Consider the following 7,500-nt stretch of genomic DNA (forward strand, 5'->3'; position numbering starts at 1 on the left):
GGCTGTCAGAGAAAGCTCTGAAAATCGTGTTCTCGAAAATCTCCGGGTACCCGACCAATCCCTAGGTGCCCGAATGACAAGTGTCAATTCGGCAGGACGGCCTCCCACCTCCGGCCGCAGATGCGTCACTAAATCCCCGCAACGGGGGCTTTCTCATTTCGGCATAGGGGCTTCCGCGGCCAACTCATTAACCTGTGCTCGGACTTTTTGTGCCACAAGTGCAAGGGACCGTTTGCCGGCAGCTACTCGCACCCCCCCGCCCAGGGGGGGAATCCTCTGACCGGAGATCCGAAACGCCGGCCGAATCCATCCCCGTCGGACTTCCGAAGGGGTTCCCTCGACCGACTGACTTCCGAACTCCTTTCTGGGCTTAAACGGGTGGAATTCGGACCCTCTCGCAAGGGAGCCGAAGCCCGCCAGCCCCGGGAGGCCTCGGGGCCGCCGTTTTCAAGCCCGACCAAAAAACCCGAAAAATGGGGAAAAATGGGAAAAATTCCCACTCCCAAAAGGCTTAAAAGTCGGTTGGGCGGCAGCCCGGGTCGGTCTCTGCAGACCTGGAGGCGCTGGACACAAGTCTGGTAAACAGGCTAAGTCTCGACATGCCACCTCTTACTATCCTGCAGGTACCCCGCCAATCCCCCCGGAACCGGCTGGCAATTGGCGAATCAGCGGGACGAATTTGAATTCGTGACCGACTTTCTGACACCGAATCGCCGCAAACGCGTTTCGATTTTTCGGCTTCGGTACCTCCCATCAGACTTTGACTGGCCATATCTCCGGACTCACGTGTCGCAGCCGGGACCTTCAGGCACCGTTCGACGCGTCTACCCCTGCCCCGTCGAATGGCGCCCCTCGCGGTGTGGTCCGATTTCCGCATTTTGGTCAGATTTGCCTCCAAAATTTTCAGATTGAGTTGACGAATGCCCCCTACGGGGTAACCTCTTGCCCTTTCGGACCTGGTCCCTGTGACTTAATTTCCGCCTTTTGCTCAATCGTTTCCCCATTTATAATTAATTTTAAAAATCGGGTTACTCAGTTCTGGTTTACCAGTTCCCTCTTCGGACTTAGTTTTTGGTTAATCATTTCCGGTTCACCAGTTCCCGTTTTGGACTTAGTCTCTGCGGGCCGTTTCTCATCTTTTGGTTCATCAGTTCCCCTCTTTTAATAATTTTTTGGCTGCTTTCGTTTGATCATTTCCCTGCCTTCTGGGTAACTTTTCCACCTTAGGACTTCATCGCCGCACATTGTTTTCGACTTCTGGTTGATCATTTCACCCCTTTTAATCATTTTTGTAACTTTTGGTTAACCATTTCACCCAGCTTCTGGTTAACCATTTCCCCTTTGGGACTTAGTCTGTGAGCATTCTTTTGGGATTCTGGTTAACCATTTGCCAATTTTTAAAAAATGTTGCCACTTTTGTTTAATGCTTTCTGGTCAACCTTTCCCTCTTTCAGACTTCACCGCGGCACATTGCTTCAGCCTCCTGGTTAATCATTTCACCCCTTTTAATCATTTTTGCAACTTTTGGTTAACCATTTCCCCCAGCTTCTGGTTAACCATTTCCCCTTTGGGACTTGGTCTCTGAGCATTCTTTTGGGATTCTGGTTAACCATTTGCCACTTTTTAAAAAATGTTGCCGCTTTTGTTTAATGCTTTCCCTGCTTTCTGGTCAACCTTTTCCCCTTTAGGACTTCACCGCGGCACATTGCTTTAGCCTCCTGGTTAATCATTTCACCCCTTTTAATCATTTTTGCAACTTTTGGTTAACCATTTCCCCCAGCTTCTGGTTAACCATTTCCCCTTTGGGACTTAGTCTCTGAGCATTCTTTTGGGATTCTGGTTAACCATTTGCCAATTATTTTAAAATGTTGCCACTTTTGTTTAATGCTTTCTGGTCAACCTTTCCCTCTTTCAGACTTCACCGCGGCACATTGCTTTAGCCTCCTGGTTAATCATTTCACCCCTTTTAATCATTTTTGCAACTTTTGGTTAACCATTTCCCCCAGCTTCTGGTTAACCATTTCCCCTTTGGGACTTAGTCTCTGAGCATTCTTTTGGGATTCTGGTTAATCATTTGCCACTTTTTTAAAAATGTTGCCGCTTTTGTTTAATGCTTTCCCTGCTTTGTGGTCAACCTTTTCCCCTTTAGGACTTCACCGCGGCACATTGCTTCAGCCTCCTGGTTAATCATTTCACCCCTTTTAATCATTTTTGCAACTTTTGGTTAACCATTTCCCCCTGCTTCTGGTTAACCATTTCCCCTTTGGGACTTAGTCTCTGAGCATTCTTTTGGGATTCTGGTTAATCATTTGCCAATTTTTAAAAAATGTTGCCGCTTTTGTTTAATGCTTTCCCTGCTTTGTGGTCAACCTTTTCCCCTTTAGGACTTCACCGCGGCACATTGCTTCAGCCTCCTGGTTAATCATTTCACCCCTTTTAATCATTTTTGCAACTTTTGGTTAACCATTTCCCCCAGCTTCTGGTTAACCATTTCCCCTTTGGGACTTAGTCTCTGAGCATTCTTTTGGGATTCTGGTTAACCATTTGCCACTTTTTAAAAAATGTTGCCGCTTTTGTTTAATCGTTTCCCTGCTTTCTGGTCAACCTTTTCCCCTTTCAGACTTCATCGCCGAGCATTGTTGTCGACTTCTGGTTAATCATTTTTCCCCTTTAAATCTTTTTTTGCCACTTTTGGTTAACCATTTCACCCAGCTTCTGGTTAACCATTTGCCCCATTATACTGAATTTTTCCGCTTTGGTTTAATCATTTCCCTGCTTTCTTGTCAACCTTTTACCCTTTAGGACTTCACCGCGGCACATTGCTTCAGCCTCCTGGTTAATCATTTCTCCCCTTTTAATCCTTTTTCCCACTTTTGGTTCACCAGTTCACCCAGCTTCTGGTTCACCATTTCCCCTTTGGGACTTAAGTCTCTGAGCATTCTTTTGGGATTCTGGTTAACCATTTGCCACTTTTTAAAAAATGTTGCCGCTTTTGTTTAATGCTTTCCCTGCTTTCTGGTCAACCTTTTCCCCTTTAGGACTTCACCGCGGCACATTGCTTTAGCCTCCTGGTTAATCATTTCACCCCTTTTAATCCTTTTTCCCACTTTGGGTTGGACAGTTCACCCAGCTACTGGTTAACCATTTCCCCTTTGGGACTTAAGTCTCTGAGCATTCTTTTGTGATTCTGGTTCACCATTTGTCCCTTTTTAAAAGATATTGCTGCTTTTGATTAAACCTTTCCCTGCTTTGCGGTCGACCTATTCCTCTTTCAGACTTCATCGCCGCACCTTGTTTTCGACATCTGGTTCAACATTTCTCCCCTTTTAATCCTTTTTCCCACTTTTGGTTAAGCAGTTCACCCAGCTTCTGGTTCACCATTTGCCCCTTTTTACTGAATTTTTCTGCTTTTGTTTAATCATTTCCCTGCTTTGCGGTCGACCTATTCCTCTTTCAGACTTCATCGCCGCGCATTGTTTTCGACATCTGGTTAAACATTTCTCCCCTTTTAATCCTTTTTCCCACTTTTGGTTAAGCAGTTCACCCAACTTCTGGTTAACCATTTGCCCCTTCTTACTGAATTTTTCCGCTTTTGTTTAATCATTTCCCTGCTTTATGGTCAACCTTTTCCCCTTTAGGACTTCGCCGCCGCACTTTGCTTTCGCCTTCTGGTTAATCATTTCACAACATTTTAATCCTTTTTCCCACTTTTGGTTAAACAGTTCACCCAGCTTCTGGTTAACCATTTGCCCCTTTGGGACTTAAGTCTCTGAGCATTCTTTTGGGATTCTGGTTCACCATTTGTCCCTTTTTAAAAGATATTGCTGCTTCTGTTTAATCCTTTCCCTGCTTTGCGGTCAACCTTTTCCTCTTTCAGACTTCATCGCCGCGCATTGTTTTCGACATCTGGTTCAACATTTCTCCCCTTTTAATCCTCTTTCCCACTTTTGGTTAAGCAGTTCACCCAACTTCTGGTTCACCACTTGCCCCTTTTTACTGAATTTTTCTGCTTTTGTTTAATCATTTCCCTGCTTTCCGGTCAACCTTTCCCTCTTTCAGACTTAATCGCCGCACATTGTTGTCGACTTCTGGTTGATCAGTTCACCCCTTTTTTATCCTTTTTCCCACTTTGGGTTAAGCAGTTCACCCAGCTACTGGTTAACCATTTCCCCTTTGGGACTTAAGTCTCTGAGCATTCTTTTGGGATTCTGGTAAACCATTTGTCCCTTTTTAAAAAATGCTGCTGCTTTTGTTTAATGCTTGCCCTGCTTTGCGGTCGATCATTTCACCCCTTTTAATCCATTTTTGCCACTTTGGGTTAAACAGTTCACACAACTTCTGGTTCACCATTTCACATTTTGGAACTTTTATTCCCACCATTACTTTGGGCTTCTGGTTCATCATTTCACGCTGTTTTACAAATCTTTGCCGCTTCACTTTTAATCCACAAACCGGGGCTCGCTTTCGGGTGTTGGGGGGGGGGGGGGGGGTAGCGGGTTTGGGCCGGGCACTCCACATCCCGGTGTGCGACCGGGTTCGTTCTGGTACCGCTCGGTGCCCCTCGTCCTGCTCTTGCCGCGGAAGCAAACCAGACGACCGTCGGTCTCACGCCCGAGGGGAGAGGAGGCGGAAAGCGGTTTGCAGCCTTTCGCTGTACCTCCGGCGGGCAGCGCCGCACCTCCGAGTGCTCGGTACCGTTCGCTGCGCCTCGTCCGGCCGCACGCAGCGAGCCAAACCCGGAGGAAATCGGCCTGTGCCTTCTCGAGATATGGGCCTCCGGGTGGGACGGACAAACCGGGGCCCCGAGCTCGCTTTCGGCGGCCCGGCACTCGACTTCCCGGTGTCCGAACGTGATCCTTCCGGTACCCTTCGGTGCCCCTTGCCCGACTCCAGCTCCCGTGCTGAAGCGGAGTCGGTCGGCCTGACGGCCGCCGAGTTAGCCAGCGGAAAGCGGTGCGCAGCCTTTCGCTTGCAGCTCCGGCGGGCAGCGCCGCACCTCCGGCTGCTCAGTGCCGTCCGCTGCTCCCCTTCCGGCTGCACGCAGCGAACCATACCCGGAGGAAATCGGCCTCGGCCTTCCGGAGATATGGGCCTGCGAGTGGGACCAATAAATCGGTGCACATTTCCGGCTCGGTTTCCGGCCTCGGCACTATCAGTTCACGCCGTCCGACCGACGTCGTTCTGGCACGGTTCCGTTGCTCCTTGATCCGGTCCAGCCACGGTAATCAGCCGAAGATGGTGGGGGGGGGACACATTGCCCGCCGAGTTAGCCGGAGGAAATCGGCCTCGGACTTCCTCAGATATCAGCCTCCGGGTGGGACAGACAAACCGGGGACCCGAGCACGCTTTCGGCGGCCCGCTGGTCGACTTCCCGGTGTGCGACCGGGTTCGTTCCGGTACCGTTCGCTGCCCCTCGTCCTGCTCTAGCCGCGGAGACAAACCCGACGACCGTCGGTCTCACGCCCGCGGAGGGAGGTGGCGGAAAGTGGTTTGCAGCCTTTCGCTGTACCTCCGGCGGGCAGCGCCCGACCTCCGAGTGCTCGGTACCGTCCGCTGCGCCTGGTCCTGCCGCACACAACGAGCCATACCCGGTGGAAATCGGCCTGTGCCTTCCAGAGATATGGGCCTCCGGGTGGGACGGACAAACCGGGGCCCCGTGCTCGCTTTCGGCGGCCCGCTAGTCGACTTCCCGGTGTGCGACCGGGTTCCTTCCGGTACCGTTCGCTGCCCCTCGTCCTGCTCTAGCCGCGGAAACAAACCCGACGACCGTCGGTCTCACGCCCGCGGAGGGAGGCGGCGGAAAGTGGTTTGCAGCCTTTCGCTGTACCTCCGGCGGGCAGCGCCCGACCTCCGAGTGCTCGGTACCGTCCGCTGCGCCTGGTCCGGCCGCACGCAACGAGCCATACCCGGAGGAAATCGGCCTGTGCCTTCCGGAGATATGGGCCTCCGGGTGGGACGGACAAACCGGGGCCCCGAGCGGTGGCACCCTGCTCGCTTTCGGCGGCCCGGCACTCGACTTCCCGGTGTGCGAACGTCATCGTTCCGGTACCCTTCGGTGCCCCTTGCCCCACTCTAGCTCCGGTGCTAAAGCGGAGTCGGTCGGTCTCACGGACGCCGAGTTAGCAGGCGGAAAGGGGTGCGCAGCCTTTCGCTGTCACTCCGGCGGGCAGCACCGCACCTCCGAGTGCTCGGTACCGAACGCTGCGCCTCCTCCTGCCGCACGCAACGAGCCATACCCGGAGGAAATCGGCCTCGGCGTTCCGGAGTTATCCGCCTCCGAGTGGGCCTGACCAAGCGGGGTGAACTGGAAATCATTAACCAACGTACTTCCATGTTTTCACCCGCAGAGGGCAGCACTCTCTTCTCCGTTTTAAACTGGGCCGACCCGGCTCCGTTTCGAGACCCGGCACTCGACTTCCCGGTGTGCGACCGGGTTCGTTCCGGTACCGTTCGCTGCCCCTCGTCCTGCTCTAGCCGCGGAACTAAACCCGACGACCGTCGGTCTCACGCCCGCGGAGGGAGGCGGCGGAAAGTGGTTTGCAGCCTTTCGCTGTACCTCCGGCGGGCAGCGCCCGACCTCCGAGTGCTCGGTACCGTCCGCTGCGCCTGGTCCGGCCGCACACAACGAGCCATACCCGGTGGAAATCGGCCTGTGCCTTCCGGAGATATGGGCCTCCGGGTGGGACGGACAAACCGGGGCCCCGAGCTCGCTTTCGGCGGCCCGCTAGTCGACTTCCCGGTGTGCGAACGTCATCCTTCCGGTACTCAACCGTGCCCCTTGCCCCACTCTAGCTCCGGCGGTAAAGCGGAGTCGGTCGGTCTCACGGACGCCGAGTTAGCAGGCGGAAAGCGGTGCGCAGCCTTTCGCTGTCACTCCGGCGGGCAGCATCGCACCTCCCAGTGCTCGGTACCGTCCGCTGCGCCTGGTCCGGCCGCACACAACGAGCCATACCCGGAGGAAATCGGCCTGTGCCTTCCGGAGATATGGGCCTCCGGGTGGGACGGACAAACCGGGGCCCCGAGCTCGCTTTCGGCGGCCCGGCACTCGACTTGCCGGTGTGCGAACGTCATCCTTCCGGTACCCAACCGTGCCCCTTGCCCCACTCTAGCTCCGGCGGTAAAGCGAAGTCGGTCGGTCTCACGTACGCCGAGTTAGCAGGCGGAAAGCGGTGCGCAGCCTTTCGCTGTCACTCCGGCGGGCAGCATCGCACCTCCGAGTGCTCGGTACCGTACGCTGCGCCTCCTCCTGCCGCACGCAACGAGCCATACCCGGAGGAAATCGGCCTCGGCCTTCCTGAGATATCAGCCTCCGAGTTGGCCCGACGAGTCGGTGGCACCCTGCTCGCTTTCAGCGGCCCGGCACTCGACTTCCCGGTATGCGAACGTGATCGTTCCGGTACCCAAACGTGCCCCTTGCCCCACTCTAGCTCCGGCGGTAAAGCGAAGTCGGTCGGTCTCACGGACGCCGAGTTAGCAGGCGGAAAGCGGTGCGCAGCCTTT

Source organism: Heptranchias perlo, unplaced genomic scaffold, assembly GCF_035084215.1.
Source record: "Heptranchias perlo isolate sHepPer1 unplaced genomic scaffold, sHepPer1.hap1 HAP1_SCAFFOLD_1140, whole genome shotgun sequence".
NCBI classification, from domain to species: domain Eukaryota; kingdom Metazoa; phylum Chordata; class Chondrichthyes; order Hexanchiformes; family Hexanchidae; genus Heptranchias; species Heptranchias perlo.